General features: G+C 43.2%; 1 protein-coding gene across 4 annotated transcripts in view; it reads left to right on the top strand.

Moving 5' to 3' along the window:
• RHOC (ras homolog family member C) overlaps positions 1-17,574 on the top strand; it is a 41,684-nt gene that overhangs the window by 9,320 nt on the left and 14,790 nt on the right. Inside the window, exon 1 of one of the 4 annotated variants that reach the window (XM_084853468.1) lies at positions 8,013-8,157. The exons of the other annotated variants lie outside the window; for them this stretch is intronic. The gene's annotated coding sequence lies outside the window, so the exon portion shown is untranslated. Of the gene's footprint in view, positions 1-8,012; positions 8,158-17,574 lie in introns of those variants that run through there. 4 annotated transcript variants of the gene reach the window in all.

Genomic DNA, 17,574 nt, shown 5'->3' with positions numbered 1-17,574 from the left:
CCTGGGGGATGGCTTTGCATTACACCCAGGATGGGGAATGTGGGTGCCCCTCCAGATATTGTTGGTCTACAGCTCCCATCAGGCCTAGCCAGAATAACCAATGATGAGGGATTATGGGAGCTGCGGCCCAACATTCCCTGTCCCTGCATTACACTCTGAGCAGTTTCACGTTCTAGATCCACTACATAATACTAGTTAAAACTAACACCTGAAACAGCTGCAGTAGTATTTTTAAAAACCTCATGTGCCTCACAGGTGCACGTAGTGGTGACAGCCAGTCACCAGATCAAATGAATATGCTTTAAAGATGCCTGTAAAGTGTTCTCTGCAGGCATTCCAGCTGCAGCCTCTGCATTCCAGCCACTTTGTCCAGATAGCCATGCCTGAACAGCTGGTAGTGACATCTCCAAAAATATTGTATGTGCTGGAATCCCTAGAAAGCCCTCCAAAGTTAACTGTTGTCAAACTCCAAGTGATCCCACTTACACTGTTTATCTGAAAATGTATGTCTTTCCCTTCTGGTGCTTATGCACTACTAAGGGTGCAATCCTATCACTGCTCAGAAGCCTCTGAACTTGGAGGCTTCCAAGATTCCTATGCCCTGCTAGGCTGAAGCCAGCAAGCTGGGAGGAGCAGCAGAGGTGATCTTCACCTCCCCTTCCTCCTTGTTTGGTGATTTTTGCTAGATGGGCTTTTTTAGCCTGTCTAGCAAGGCCAGTTTGGAGTGGGAGGGAAGAAGGTTGGAGGAAGCTCAGGATATCTCACATTCTGGCCCCTCTGGTCTCCTCCCCTCTCCGCCTACTGGAACATCCCCTTTCCTCTGATTTTCTGACCTCAGAGGGAAGCCAGCATGGCTCTATCCACTCCTGCTGTATGGGAGTGGGGGAGAAGGGTCAAATCTCTAACTCCCCCTTCTGAGGTTGGAGCATTGTCTCTGATGTTGGAAAGGTTTTTCTAAGCAATCTTATGGATGCCCTCCCAGGGACCATAGGATTGCTCTCTGCGGGTGGCTGACAACAGTTAAACCAACTTTAAAATACAATAAAAGTGTGTGTGTGTGTGTGTGTGTGTATATATATATACACACACACACACACACTAAAAAAATCAGAGATATTGTGTTGACATGCATCAACTTGGGAATTGTGTGAGAGTTCTCTTACAAGATCAGACCCCCATTAAGATGTTATCCTTCTCAGAATTTCAGCTTGACCAGCATATGTGTTTGAAGAGGCAGTAAAAATGTGTCAAGAAGACCCAAATTAAACTTGAACACCCCCTTCCCCAACCAAGAGATCACCTAAAACATTCTATGCATGTTGTTCTTTCAACTAACACATGTTTTAGAATGGTGGCTCATGTACAGTAACATAAGAGTCTTTATGTTGATCTTACATTTGACTTCAGCTGAAGACTTCAGCTTTAAAGTCTTGTGTGTATATAACAGAACAAGCCACTTAAGCACAGCTTGCTTTGATTTGGGCTGGAATGAATGTTTGTTCAAACAAGGGTTCCAGACTCATTATCTTTTGTGTATTATGCGGCTTTTTCTGCCCACTTACAGTATATACTTAGATTAATTTACTGTTGCTTGCTTTGCCAAAATAACATCATCTGGATCAAATGTCAGCAAGCAGAGATCGATACAAAAGTTGTGGAAGATGGGAACCATAACCTTCGTGTCTATTGTTTTTCTTGTCTGAGCCAATTTGTCCAGCTTCCTGCTGACTATATCTGAAATCCTAGATTGCAGTTCAATATCCATTTCTCTTTTCTAATTTAGAATGCTCGGTGTATGGTGTTTACATTACCTGCAGATTTTGAAAAAATATATTTTGGGGTCTTGGATAGCCTTGGTTTGGCTCTGTCTGTTGGATCACAGTTGGTTTCAGCTGTACAATCTATTTACTGAATCTGGAAGGTTTACTTTAGGACATGTTCCTCTGTATTTTGTCGACTCTGAAGAGATGCCTTGTTTGTCACTGTTGTCTTTTCCATTCCCTGAGCAGAGGTGTTTGCACTTCTGGGTTTTTGGTGTTGCCTCTGAAATTACATACTTCTCAGTGAAGCATTTCTAAGGTCAATATCCTATGCATGTTTTGACAGAACAAATCCTAGAACTCCCAGCATTCCCCAGCCAGCCATGCTAGTTGGGGAATGCTGGGACATGTACGACTTTTTTTTCTGTCTAAACATACATAGGATTGTGCCTTAAATCTGTAGAGAACCCTGCTCAGTGACTGGTGCAAAGAAAAAAGTGTTTCCTTGATAATCTTCCTAGTAGGTTTACCAAACGGCTTTTATATACCACCCTTCTCCCCCCGTTTTGGGCTCTAAGATGACTTGGCGGCTCCGTGGATCTTTTTTCAGAAAAGCTGTTTGCCCAGTTCACAATTATGTACCCCCTCATAGTTCCCAAGTAGAGTGGGTCATTACTTACGTGTAGTCAGACTTGCATGAATTTGAAAGGTGTTTTCCCCCCCCCAATACATGGATGGAAAGCGGGTTGCCATGTTGGTCTGTTAGAACCAAATTTATAAGGCAGTTAAAATAGTAGCTTTATTAGGATCACCCAATATTCACAAAGCTGTATGTGAGCTTTCGAATAGCACAGAACTCTTCATCATGCTGAGCATTTCAGCCTATAAAGGCTTCTTTCATTACCATCTTAGCACTGAAATAACCTGCAGGCAAGGGCTTAACATCATCCCATCACTCAGTCATGTTCTCTCCACACAAAAAACACATTTTTTAAAAGTGTCCTACTTAAGGAAGAGTTCTTGTGACCATTCATTTATTTTACTGACCCAATTATCTCAGCAAGTGGTTGCTCACTGTCATTGCGGTCACCTGCACAATAGCCAGTTCATCACACATCATATCACAATCCAGCCATATTTCCTTATTATAGATCAAGAGCCTCTCGCCATGACCATATAACAGTTTAGAGACAATAATTAAATGGATGACAGCAAGATTACTAATTCTACTGAAGCACTAATGGAGGGGTGCAAAACCTCTTTCAGCCAAGGGTCAGATTGCATCTCAGAGAAGTTTTGAGGGGTTGCATTCCAGTGGTGAGAGTGGCAAGGCAAAAATACCAGCACATTTTAGCTTAAAGCTCGTACTGCCGGTCACTAAGCCTTTGGAGAGGCACTCTAGCCTTTTAGAATGGGGGTAAAACTGCACAAAAGCTTGGAAACCACCAAACATTTGGTGGGTGGGGGAAGGGGAAAATCTGGAGGGCTGGATTGGGACCCCAGGAAGGCCAGATTGGGACCTCTGTCCTGAGGTTTTGCACCCCTCCATTAGTGCCTCAGTAGAATTTGTAATTTTGTTGTTGTCCATTTAATTATTGTCTGTAAACCGTTGTACAGTCATGGTGAGAAGCTTTTGATCTATAATTAGGAAATGTAGCTGGATTGTGATATGACATGTGATGAACTGGCTGTTGCACGCGTAACTGTGGCTGCTGCACAGGGGTGCCGCAAATGGCACAGGCAGCAGGACTTTGGGGATGGGAGCAGATGGATTTGTGGCCTGGCTTAAGGTGTGGAATTGGTGCCTCCCTTTCCAGTCCTGCTCTGCTGTATACTCCCAGACTAGAGCAGGCCTATGTAGCTTGTGACCTTCTCAGCTGAAGTTTGCCCACCAGCCCAGAACTGTGGTCTGCTGTTTGTATTTGACAACAACCCTCTTTTACAGTCTTGCAGGCAGCAAAATTAGGATGTTTATTAACCTCCTGGTGGGCTGCCGTTCATGGCTGTTGGGCTGCCTTCAGCTCAGAGGGTCACAACTCAGCCAGGCTTGGACTAGAGTCAAATCCACTCTCAGAGCACTGTGTGTGTGTGCATGTGAAAGAGTGGGAGTGCACTGAACAGTGTTACTATCTCATACTTGGGTCTTGACCTGTGGCAAGTTTTGTCATAAAAGGTTGACTATTGCTAGTCTATTGTAACAAATAAAGCTCTCTCTCCCCCCCCGCCCCCCATCCCACCCATCCTGTTTCCCATCTTTTCTATAGTTCCAAGAAACAGACAGATTGAAAGTATGGTCTGTTCTTTCCAAATTTACATTTCTAGCATTGCATGGGAAGGCCTAACATTTCAAAACAATTTTGCCCAATGTTTTAAGGCACAGTGACTGCAGAAAAAATAACGCCTGCGCTGACAGCTGAAGTACAATCATAGATTGCTTTCCTTGAAAGAAAAAGAGAAAGAAAGAACCAATGACCCAGCCATCGCCATCTGAGCTGCAGCAAAACAGTTCTTGCTTTGCTATATCTTTACTATATTTCCTTCACTGCACTTTAGGTCAAACTGCTGAACATCTGGCATGTGAGTTAAGAACACTGTGCTACTTACAAGGTTAGCTGTAATGGAGCAGCATTCATGTGATGCGCTGAAGCTTGTAATTGTTTTTAAACATGAACTAGTGTAGCAGAGTGACTGAGAGGCTGAGCTGTGAACCAGGGAGTCTGTTTGAAATCATATTTATGATGAGCTCAGGGCAGTGTAAATCCTCCTGCCCTGCCCTAACTTTATCATCACAGCAGTCCTATGAGCCTGAGAGAGAGCGACTGGCCCAAGGTCACCCAGTTACTTTCATGGCAGATTTGGACCCAAGTTTCCTTGCTCCTAGATGATATATTAACCGCTACACCACACTAGCCCTCTATTGATGACGAGCAACCTGTTTCTGGAGGTATTCCCAACTGTTGTTGAATTAGAAATTATTACACCCAAAGGAGACTCGCTATAGCAACAGTGACAATTGTTGCACTTCAACGTTACATTATTGCTAGGAGGATGACTATAACACTGTTGCCTAAAAAATGTTGTTAAGCCTGAAAAACCCTATTGGAAAGATGAATGAAAGCAGCCCAGATTTCTTGTGATCAAGGGTTGTGTGATTCCTGCACTCACTAACCATGTATGCCTTGTTTTCTTATTTCTTCCCTCTCTCATTCTTTTCAAATGTCCTTATCATTAAATGCATATTGCATTGCAGAACGCACATGTAGGGACAGGTGAGACATTTGTTTGCACTTCCCGAACTGAACCACAAGCTGCAATGCAGTTACTTCTCTGAGGTTTGTATGCAGTTCATAAGAAAATGCTTGCAAACATGTGTGCATTTGAAGAAGCAGGCACTAAAAAAATGTGCACATTTGAAAAAATGCATACAAAAATGTATACAGAAATATATAAAAATATTTGTTCAGATTAAAAAAAAATCACAATCTGATTCAGAAAAAGGATAGATCAAGTTTAGCTTGGGGAAAATGAGAACTTGAACAAAACTGAGCTTGACAGATTCACCCATTCCTGACTTATAGATGTTCCGCATAGTCGCAGCCTCTTGCTGTGGTTACTGCCAGATCAGCCCATTAGGAAGGCAAGTCTTCAGCTTGTTTGTCCAGTTCATCATGTTGAGTGTATGTAAGATCAGGTATGGAGCAGACTATGGAAACTTCTAGGTTATCAGAAATAAAGAGTTGTATAATAAAATCTCCGTGGTCAGAGAGCTATACCAAGCCTTAGTAGAGATACATCACAAATGTTTGGCTTCACAGTGATGGTTGCTACAACCTTCAAATAAACTTGGGTGGAGTTCATTTGAGATGACCTTTATAGCTCTTAAGCTTCCATATATACAGCTCAAACAAACTCATGAATTCCCAGCCTGTGATTTGAGTGTTTCCCTTGTGGTTCAGCCCCTTAGCTACTCTGAATGAGTCGTCCATGATTGTATAGGTCAAAAGGTCCCAGTATCCTGGCCCCAAGAAGCTAGTCCCATTGTTATAAATGTGAGCCAGCAAAATGTTCAGAAACAGTTGTTGCCCTTAGCAACCTCAGGGTGCTTCCCACACTCCGTACATACAAAATTAAGTAGCAAGAGGCCTCCTACAAATAAAACTTGTTTTGCTTGCACTGTGGATCATGAGGTAGCGAAACAATCGGATAACTTCTAGCAGTAGTGAACAATAAGTTGGGAGATTCATCATTTTACTTCTAGGAAGCCTAATTCTGCTCTGTACTTGCCTTAAAGGGAATAGGAACAGTGGCTCATTATTTGTCTTTAGACACTGTTTTTTAAAACAACTGCATCATAGTGACCCTAAGAACACCTCTTTGCCTTTTAACTTGGATCAGCCTTCCCTTATCTGGTGCCCTCCAGATGTTTTGGACTACAATTCCCAGCATTCCTGACCATTGGCCATGCTGGCTGGGCTGATGGGAATTGAAGTCCAAAACATCTGGAGGGCACCAGATCAGGGAAGGCTGATTTAGATGGTTTTCCCCAAATAATACTGATGCAAGGGGTGGGAACACAGGTATTTTGGGGATTCAGGCGATGTTCCCAAGTAGTAATGCATTTGAACTAGTGGGTGCATGCTGTTCTTGTTCACAGGAATAGATGTGATCTTACAGGCATATTACTGGCCACTATTTATACTGTGGAGAAATATGGTAACATAGCCTATGGCATTGAATTAAATGGGTGGTGTTTTTGACAGCAGGTAAAGCGGTGCAAAGTGATGTAGATACCAGAAATTTAAAAGATCCCCTTAAGTATTAGCTTGTGAATGCCACCTTGATCTGGTTTCAACTGTTGGCCCCTGAGGAGTCAGAGAGTATCTTTCCTTTAAATATCTTGAAAGCTGATTCGGACATTGCTTGTTTGCAGACATAGATGCCATTCCTGTTTGTACGTGCTTAAGTAAACATGGTGTGAACTGCTAACAGACTTCCCAGTATATCAATGGAGTTCAGTGCTAGTTTGCACATTCCAGCCCTTACAGGGCTTGTAGCAAGTCAGGCCTGTGTGTTGCTCATCCGCATATGTCCCTGTATTCAAATACTGGAGTGACTCCAATGTCTCCAGAAGTGACCCCCAAATCTGTCTTATTAAGTCTTTGTTTCAGACTTAATTTTGGAAGAGAACTTCATGAAGAACTGAAACATGAATAAAAATGGCAAGTAGCTTTTCCATGTAGTAAATACTTTTTAAACAAATGTATACTCTATACATGCAAAGTAGGTATTCTCTGGAAGAGTAGTCTTGGTGTTTTTCTGATCTGGGATCCACCTTGAGCCCCAATCTCCAGCATGGGATCCACTTTTAAATGCATTATGACAGCCATGTGTTTAAGTACTAGCCTGGTAGCCATAGGTGGCCAGGAATTTCATGCAGGCGAGGGCATGGATTTCTGTGCAGGCAGGAGAGCAGGCTGACAGAGGAGGGATGGAGTGCTGAGTTTCTTTTCTCTACCCAGCATAGAAATCAAGCAGGCTGATAGGAGAGGGAAGCCACCTTCTCCACACCCAGCATAAGAATGCAGTTCTCTCAGCAAGCTAGTACGTGTGTGTGTGTGTGTGTGTGTGTGTGTATTTGTGTCTTTTGCCGACAAGTAACTGTGTGTGTGTGTCTGGGAGGTATTTACAAGGCTGTTCCATGATGCAGGTCCATATTTTTCCTTGCATCTCCCCTCTTAACAGGTGCCTCTAGTGTAGCTCACCTTAGCTTAGGGCAGTCTTCCCCAATCTGGCACTCTCCAAATGTTTTGGACTACAACTCCCAGCATTCCTGACCACTGGTCACTCTAGCTGGGGCTGATGGGAGTTGAAATCCAAAACGTCAGGAGGGCAAACGGTTGGGGAAAGCTGGGTTAGGGTCCAAACCCACCAACTGAAGACCAGTTCAATGTTCTAGGGAAACAGTAATTTAAAATTACGTAACTTTTCAGATTTGATATAACATCTCTAATATGACTTAGTGTAAAACCATGACATCAAATTCCAATTTGTCAGCCCTCTTCATCATATTTATTTGTGTCCAGGATTTGTGATTTAGGGGTTGGTGCTATCTATTAAATAAGTCTTTAAACATTATTTTTCCTAATGTATTCTCCCTGACATTTTACTCCTCTGGAGCGATATTGCAGTGCTGAAGAGATAAGGTAATCTCTTTATGAAAAGAATGCAGCTGGTATTTTATGAATGTTGATTGTGGATCCTGGGGGGATGTGCATTTCACTTCTGAAAACAAGCCTGTGGAAATCGAGGAGGAAGAGAAGCTGAATGTGTGGGGGTGGAATCTTGCATGCAACTTTCTTTGTGATGCTCCTAGAAAGGGACTGCTGAACAGTTGAAGGTATGCTGGCTCAAGAAAGTGGACTGAACACACAGTCTCATTTCATACCAGTCAAAGCAGGTTTAGATCAGGGCTAGGCAATTTGGTGCCCTCCAGATGTTTTGGACTACCATAATCTCCAGACAGCATGGTTAATGATCAGGTATTATGGGAGACGTAGTTCAAAATATCTGGAGGGGACCAGGCTGCCTGGCCCTGGTTTATATATTTTTCAAATGCATGTTAAACTTTGTTCTTTCCAGGGGGGAAACCTTGTGTGTGGATGTGTTAAGGCCTGCTGCTTTATTCTAAGCTGTATTTTTTAATTTTAACAATGGTTAAACAATAAAGTTGTTTAAAATTTCAACCAAAATGTAAATACCAGCTTGAAAAGTAGGCTGAGGATGAATGAAATAAGGCTTTAACAAACACTTTTATTGAACAAAGTGTTTATATAGATGGCAAATGTCAGACCAGTCATTGGCAGACTTCTTGCAGTAGGCTGGATGAAAGGGGGTGGGTGGGTGATATTCAGTTCTCCGAATTTAACTGGCAGTATTTAAAAGCACGTTCCCATCTATCTCATCCACCAACTGCAGGCCGAATGTCATGAATAAAATATTTAGCTCCTGTTGGCTTTGTTTCTTAGAACAGGCTGTTTGTCAATATGGATATATTCTGCCTTTTTGAGTCTTGCCTTTTGGCCAACCGTTGGGATTGGCACCCCCTTCTACTCAATGCTTCCAGGTTCAAAGTAATCAGACAAAGATGGTTGGTGCAGATCATGTAATGATGCCAAGCAGGGGCATTGTTAGAGAAGGGCCCACCTGGGCACGGGCCCTGGATCTTTTTTTGAGCCACGCCCCGGATCTTTTGAGCTGTACTAATTGCCTTTTTTTTTTTTTTTTTACATTTTCCCATTGACTTGCATTGGAAAAAAAAATGGCCATAACTTGTTTAGTCTGTATGACAAATACATGGAATTTGGAGTCTTGGTAGCCCCCATGGAGCTCATTGAATATACCAAATTTCAGGTAGTTAGGTCCAGTGGCTTTTGTGCTAGTCACAGGTACAATTTGCTATTTTCAAGAAAATCTGTCAAAGCAAAGAGCTATAATTTTTTTGTGCTTCCACATATGTGTATGGAATTTGGGACATGACAGCTCCCATAGATATGTCTGAGTCTGCCACATTTCAGACAGTTAGGCCTACAGACTTTTGTGCTAGTCACAGGTAAAGTTTGCTATTTTCAAGAAAATGTGACAAAGCAAAGAGCTATTTTTTGTGTGTGCGCTTCCACATATGTGCATGAAATTTGGGGACCTGGCAGGCCCTATGGAGCAGACTGAACCTACCAAATTTCAGACAGTTAGGTCCAGTGGCTTTTGTGCTAGCCATGCGCAAGTTTTCCTTTTCTCAAAGTCTAAAACAAAAAGTAAAAACTGTCAAGTCACCCAGGGGATTAGAGATCCTAATAAGAAGGAGTTTAAGGTGACCCTTAGGAGGTCACCATCCCTAATCTCTGGTGTAGGTTTTTTCTGAGGTGCAAAAAACCTCTCTCTCCCTACCTTTCTGCTCTTACATGCCCACTGTTGGGAGCTTGCCTGCAATGAAATCTTGAAGAGGGAGAAGGAAGGGAAGAAAGAGCTCCATGTGAAATACTGGTATTTCACACAGCATCTGATTTTACTGCCCCAAACTGGAACCTTTTCTTCTGCAGAAGTTTAGTAGCTTCAGTACAGCAAAGGATCCAATCAGCCTCCACAGACTTCTTTCTCCCCCTCCACTTTAATTTCTCCTAAATAGCTGTAGGACTCAAATAATCCCAAAGGGAGGGTTAGGACTATGTAGTGTCATGATCAAGAAACTGCCAGGGCTTTTAAATAGATTCTGCAGTTTTAAAAAAGCTAGAAAAAAGCCTTCGGCCACCTCACCTCATAAAGTTCATTTAGGTACATGCAATCCTTGCAAACCCTGCACAGCCTCCTAAATTCCTCTGAAGTACTACCTCTCTGAAAGAAGTCACTTGGCTTAGGGAATTCTCTCTACCCCCCCACCCCTGTGCACATTTCCAATCACCATTTTTATTTTCCCCTCCCCTCCCCTCCCCCCTCTCTCTCTCTCTCTCTCTCTCTCTCTCTCTCTTCTTTACTGCACCCAGAGCATATCTTGGGGAATTCTTAAAGACAATTCTCTTTGGTGGGCAAGAGAGGTTCTGAACTGTATTTGACTTTATGCAAACAGACAAGAGGGTTGGTTTTTCTCCTTTTCCTCACTCAAGCCTTTGACAAAAGCGGGTTCACATGGTTGCAGAGAAACCAATCTGGGACTGTTTTGTTTGTCACTTGCCATCATCCAGCAATAGGAAGGCCTGCAGCTCAGTGGCAGAGCACATGCTTGGCATGCAGAAGGTCCCGGGTTCAATCCCCAGCATCTCCAGGTAGGGCTACGAAAGAATCCTGCCTGAAACCCTGGAGAGCCGCTGCTGCCAGTCAGGGTCAACAATACTGCGCTAGATGGACCCAGAGTCTGACTCAGTACAAGGCAGCTTCCTATGTTCCTCTGAACGGAAAGCTTTAATAAAAATAGGGGTTTGGGGTTTGTTTCTTGAGTGGAGGGGAGATAAATATTGCTAACTTATGCAAACCTATGTATGCCTACTGAGAAGTCCCATTATGTTTAATGAGGCTTACCCTCAGGAAAGTGTTCATAGGATTCCAGCACAAGTTACTTTTTCAGGGAGGTTTGCACCTTGATGTTCTGCATGTTCACTCAGAAATAAGTCCTGAGTTGTGAGCATGGTACTGCAGGCTTAATACAGTGCCTACCCAATTCCGTCTAATGAATTGACTACCCTTTCAGCTCAGTCCTATGCATGTTTTGTCATTTGTGTTTTGTTTTGTTTTCATTTACATGAACTCTAGCTTCAGTGGTGAGGGAAAGGCACTTAGTACATGCTCAGAGTTTCTTGATAACTTAGCTCTAGTTTTGAAAACAGATTCATTGGCTGAATCCTGGTGAAGTCTTGGCACAAATGAAGTTATGGGAAGGAAGATACAATGAGAGCTTGTGCATAACACGGAAGAGGTAGAGAGGAGTTGCACAAAACAAGACATCTGTTTTTATGAAGAGTTGCTGGAGGATGGTAGGATGAGGAGGGGTGGTTGCATGGAGGGGAATAGAATTGGTAGGGGGAAAATAAGTGCTCAGTGGTGAAAGAAAAACATTCTGCACATGCTCAGAGGCAGTCTATATTTAAGAACATAAGAGCTGTGCTGCATCAGACCAAGGTCCATGTAGTCTGTTCACACACTGGCCAGCCAGATACCTATAGAAAACCCACAAGCAGAACATGAGTGCAATAGCACCTTCCCACCCATGTTCCCCTGCTGCTAACATTGGTGAAATGTAAATAAATTCTAAATTAGAATGCATGTATATCCTTCAGAAACTTTGCAGGTTTCTTGCCTGGGGGACACCTCTAAGGATTTTCATACAAATTTACCCAAAAACTATTGGGGAAGGGGTGAATGGAAGGGAAAGCAAATAACCCCCTCCCCCAAATTGGAGAACTCCCCTTCCACATGAACTGCTACACCTATCCTTCTGAAACTTTGCTGGTTTCTTATGTAGGGACAACTGTAGGCTGTCTGTATTTTTCAGAACAATGTTCTCTTTTGGAGACCTCAAAATGTCAAGACCACCCTTGCACAAAAACCCTTGTGGCTAGCACTCTGAAATTTGGCAGACGTGATCTCCTCTGATGGGGCAATGAATCCTGAATTTTTTATCCAATTCTTCCAAGAAATTAAAGTGTTATTGACAGTTCCCTTTAAAAGAAAATCAAAATATAAACCCTGCACCTATTTTTCTGACATTGGGCAAGCACAATCCCCTTCTAGGGGGCTACTATGCCTGAAATTATCATCTAGTTCTGACCAAGAGAAAAAAGTTAGTTTTTTTTGTAATTTCCCCGTGGGAGTCAACAGGAAGCATAAATACTCATTTTTCCAAACATTGACTCAGGTTTGGTGCTGAGCTGAAGTGGTCCGACTACAAATTGGCTGGAGCAGAAGCGGGGTTTTTTCCAAAATGCTGAATCGGGGTCTGAGTTGAAGGGGGGGGCAGTGCACACTTCTTATGTATGTAATCTATACACACAAGCACACTGCATCCACACACACCACACACACACGCACGCACGCACACATACACGCACGCACGCACACACACACACATATTAGACGTGCACTTAGACTCGTGTGTGTGTGTGTGTGTGTGTGTATATATATATTTATATATGCAAATTTGTGTTATGGGCCTGTGCCCCATATCTTTTAAGAACCTAGCAATGCCCCTGATGCCAAGGTAGAGGGTTAACTTGGCTTTGGTTTTCTACATCTGTTTTTCAAGCACCTAAGTAAGATTTGGGAGGGGGAGTATTGGCATTTGTATGGTCACCTGCATGGGGATGCACCACAAATGACGTTTCCTTTCCATTGATAATCTTCCACACTGCATCCAGAATCCCTTCTGTAAAATGATAGATTCACCAGGAATTGTCCTAATTTGGAACACATCATTTAAAGAGAGCCTGTTTTGCAAAACTATGGTGAAATGTATTTCTGGTGTTGTTGAGATATAAACTTGACTTTTCCCCCTCAGAACTCCTTGTGTTGACTAGATTGGTCAAGGCAAGCACAAGAATAAAAGCAGATGGCAGTATAGGCGTTTTATAGGCAGTATAAGAGGTCCACATTTCACCTCTTTACATTCATCCTCTTCTTGTTGAACAAGACTATCCACAAATGTCCCCATGACACTGCAAAAGCTGTTGATCACAGATCCATCTAGTCATGGTAGGGCAAGTAACATGACTCGGGCAGGATACAAGCCAAGGTAGTTGCATAATCTGGGAATATCCCTGCTTGGAGCAGCAGTTTCTGGCTACAGTTCCTGGGCGAACAGGTGTGCTTAATAGTTCACTTTGGATCCTGCTTCATTGAGGAAGGAAGCCTTGAGTTAACCAGGAGGAAGGGGAGTTCGTTGCCTTCATCAGCTTTCATATTTGCTATCAAGGGGGGAGATGGGAAGTTCAGCAGCCCTTAAGGCAGGGGTGTTGAACCCCAGGCCCATGGGCTCTTTCCCTGGCCCCACAATTTCCTTGGCCACACCCCTTTCCCCAGTTGCCAGTTGTTTCGTGACTTCCTGGCTTTTACGTAGAACTGGGTGAGGTTTTGTCTTCTCCAGGTGGGTTGATGCTTTCACCTTTGTGCTGAATTCCACCCCTGGACTGCACAATCTTGAGTTGGTGGCTGTGGCATCTATAAATTGGGTGGGTTTGCAAGCATTGAGACAAGGCATTGATGCTTAACATTTTCTGTGTCCGCTGAATGAATTATGGTATCAATTCTGAAGGATCTTGGGCTCTAGCAATCCTCTAATCCCGTGCTGTAAAACTCCACCCTCTTCTGCAGTCAAAATGCTAAGCTGCACAGGCTTCTTAACCATGGGGGCGATAAAAGTTGTACCGCAGCTGCCCCTGAGAATAAAGGCAGCTGGGAACACAGTGCAATACTGCACGTCATATGGGGACCTGGGTTTACGGCAAAATGTTCCAGATGCACAGCTCTGACAGCCAGTTTGGCTTCAGGCAGAGTAGGAGGGATGCTTATCGGTGACCTGCTGAACAAAATGGATGAGAAATTTAGTTTGCTTTTTGAAGCTGACTTTAATTTCTTAATTAGCAGCTAATTATGATACAGTCTTGATTGTACTTTGCTCTTTGCTTTTCCCTTTAGTGTAGGAGTTTGGGTGTGTGTGTGTAATTGTCATGGGAGCGTGCTGGCAGTAGCTTTTCATGTTAACTGTGACACTCTGCTTCTAAAATAATAAAATTAAAAACAACTGCTAGTTTTCCAGCAGCCCTAGAGCCAAACCGTGCCCTGCAGTACCGTGCACTGATTGAGGCCTATAAAACTGTTACGAACTTCACATGTGTGAGAGCAGTGAATGCCTGCACTCGCTGATGCAGCTAGGTTTGGCCTCAGGGCCAAAGCCAAGTGCCCCAGGGGAGCAGAAGAGGGATGTTAGTTGTATGCTTCAGAACTGAAGTAATACACATAGCCATCAAAAAGGGAGGGTGGATTTTTGATGGTTGTCCTGCATAGTGAGAGGAATACTAAATTAGGGCAGAATCCTATTGATTGCGCCCTTGATGATCAGAAGCCCTCAAAATTGGAGGGGTCCGATCATCCAATACAGGGTGGGAGGAGCAGCAGAGGTGACCTTCGCCTCCCTGTCTTCCCACCCTGCAGATTTCGCTAGATGGGCTTTTTAGCCTGTCTAGCGCAGGTGCTTAAGAGGGGGAGGGAAGGAGGCTGAAAGAGATTCAGGATAACACATATCCTGGCCTCTCCAGTCTCCTCCCCTCTCTGTCCACTGGAACTCCCCCTTTCCTCCTCTGAGGTTGCTGTTCCAACCTCGGTGGGACTGGCAGGGTTCTTTCTGCGCTGGTTGCAAGGGGGGTGAGGGCGGCAACTCTGACTCCCTTTTCCAAGGTCGGAGCACTGTCTCCGACCTTAGAAGGAGGAATCTGAACAGTCCTATGGTCCCTGGGACCCTTGTCTAGGGACCATAGGATAGCTCTCCTAAGCTTTTAAAAATGTAAGAAGCCCTTCTTGGGGGAGTCACAAGTTGTTCTTGGTTCTCTAAAATTTATGTTGGTTGACAAATTCCAGAGGGGTAGCCATATTAATCTGTGTGGTGGGGGGAACTGAAAGAGCACTGACACAACTTAAAGACTAAGAAATGTAAAATGGGCTCTGGACCAGGCAAACATATGCCACCTTAAACTTGTTCACCTTGAAGGTGAGCATTTACATGAGGCATTTATTGTGCGCTTATCATTCCTTACTCATGGTTGTTTACAGATTCTTTAGACAATATCGTGACCCTCCAGTTTTGCTTCTGTTTTTAAAGAGTCCTTTCCTGGGGTTTTCTACAGCATGGAAAGTGAAGTATTATTTCTGAAAGCGCAAGGAAACATATTTTCCAGCTTGTGTAATTGTGTTATTCTGCTATAGCACAGCACCACCTAGAGGTTATGTAGCACAAAAGCAAGGAAGGAAAAGCTGTTTGCACAGAGTTCAGATCTCAGTTCTGTGATGAAACTGAAAGTGGGTACAGCGGATTAGCAGACTCATGTAGAAAAGCTCGGTGTCACAGTACTTTTTGTTGATATTGGTGGATCTGTTCTGGCCAGCCTTATCTACAGTTATGGATGTGCAAAGGCTGCAGGGGTGTGTTTAGATGTGCTGCTTCACATGAACTAGAAAAGTACTCTGTAAACATTCTGTTCTCCTCCCTGGTTTGTAATAATGAGTTAACACTGAACTGTGTCAGAAATCTGTTCAGTGAGCTTTCTTTAGAGAAAAAGGTTTAAACATGTTGCGTTGGCTCTGAAAAAGACTATGACTGTAGTCTTAATCAAAGGATCTTACAAGCCCAAGAGAGGGTATACTCCACTTCCTAGATTCATGCTCCATTTTTAAATTTAGTTTTTCATTGCACAACAGGTACCATGCATTTGCTGCATAACGGATCTCATTTTGTTTACAGGCATCTCATTTAGACCTCTGTGACTTTTCCTTGTTTGAAATGTGCTTATGAAAATGCATTCTAACCATCCCTACTCACAGCTTTTACTGTCTCTAGCTCAAACACCAGTCATGTGGCGCAGAGACCTTTACTGCATATACAGAGTGGAATGCTGCTAGAGATGAAGTCTGGTTGGACATTTCTGTGCAGGGAATGTGCTTAGACACACATCCCTTGGAATTCCCCATGGCTTTCTTTGAATTCCTTTTGTCTGCCGACTTACTCATAATATGCTGACAAATTAAGCTTGCCTCCCTCTTTCCCTGCGCAGACTTGAGTGCTTTTAACAGCTGCATCATACCCAGAAATGTGATAGGTGCAGATGTTTTTTTTCTAATATGAAGTTGAAGTGATGGGGAAAACTTCACCTGCTGAATCTGTGCCTCTCAGACAGCTGTTAAATAGCCATTTCAATAATTATGCTAAGGAAGCTACTAACAAATGTGGCTGAGTGAGAAATTCCCTCCACTGAGTTTTCCTTTGTGGATTACCCAGTTTACACCTCCTGAGCATTTAAGCCAGCCGGTACAGAGTTGCGTACTGAAATCCAGATTTTTGAGAGCTTTGCAATGCAGCTTGTCTTGGGCTGGGGGGGATGCACACCCCAAATGTGCATATTAGGGAATAGTGTGTACAAAATACTTAAGTTTGAGAAATGTGACTGCAAAACTGCATTACAGAAATGGGAAATACTTAGAAAAATGTGTGTGTTCTAAAAACGCTTGTTAAAATGTATACATAAGTGGAAATGAGCACAAAAAAACAGATTTCTGAATTTTTGTACAGATTTCTTATCATAATCATAAGCTTATGTGGAAATAGGATGGAATGAGCTTGACCTTAAAATCCAGCAATCTCTGTGAGACCAAGGTTGACACATCTGTCCATCCCTACTGAAATGGCATTGGCACTACAAGTTTCTGACTCCGTGCATAGCATCTCGTTTAAAGGAGATAGATGAACACCTCCTGAAGACCAAGTGCATTTGTACAATGCTCGTTTGTCACCAGTCAGTGGTTTTAGGATGCTGGGAGCAAAAGATGTTGGAAACATTTTTTAAAACAACAACAAGAGCAAGGATGATCTGCTTCTGGGTTAGCTGGAGAGCCAGCAGATGGGTCTCGAACAGTTTTTGATTGTTGAATGTTGGGAGCTATTGTACTCGTTCACTCCCTGCTGGGACATCTTCAGGCACCAAAAAAAGAAAAGAAAAAGCACTTGATAAATGAGAGGTCAGCTAATGCACTCATGTTTGGAGTTGAGGGGGCAGAGGGAGCAGAATGGGAGGGCAGTGCCATTTGACCAGAAAATGCAGTGATACAGCTGAGATTTCTGAGAATTTCTTTAGCTTGCTTGTAGACTGAAAAGGTAATATTGTAACAATCAGTCTCATGTTTTGAAATTCAGCTTGGCGCTGCAGCTGCAAGTCTTCTGTGTAACAGGAGGAGTTTAACAGTCTCTGCTTCAGTTATGTATAATAGATTGACTACATGGGTGTGGCAGGGGACGGAGAACCATATCTAGCAGTAATGACATTAAGTTTTAATATCCGAAGCATAACAAAGTAAATAGCTAGAGAATGGGCAGGATCGGGGTGGGCTCTGAACAAAATGTGTTCTTAGCACAGATGGCCTCTAAAATGTGGATCTGCTACTGGAAGGACGTGGCACAGATGTCTCTTCACCACCGTTGAGATGTAGTAATCTGTAATAGTGTTGTCAGTTTTGTTCTGAGACCCCCTTAGCTGAAAAAAGAATTGTTGAGTCTCTTAGACATTAA

Source organism: Heloderma suspectum, chromosome 4, assembly GCF_057233095.1.
Source record: "Heloderma suspectum isolate Gila_16-S chromosome 4, 16-S_ref, whole genome shotgun sequence".
Classification (NCBI taxonomy): domain Eukaryota; kingdom Metazoa; phylum Chordata; class Lepidosauria; order Squamata; family Helodermatidae; genus Heloderma; species Heloderma suspectum.
Note: the sequence above shows the minus strand (reverse complement) of the source record. Positions and strands in the feature narration are given on the sequence as shown.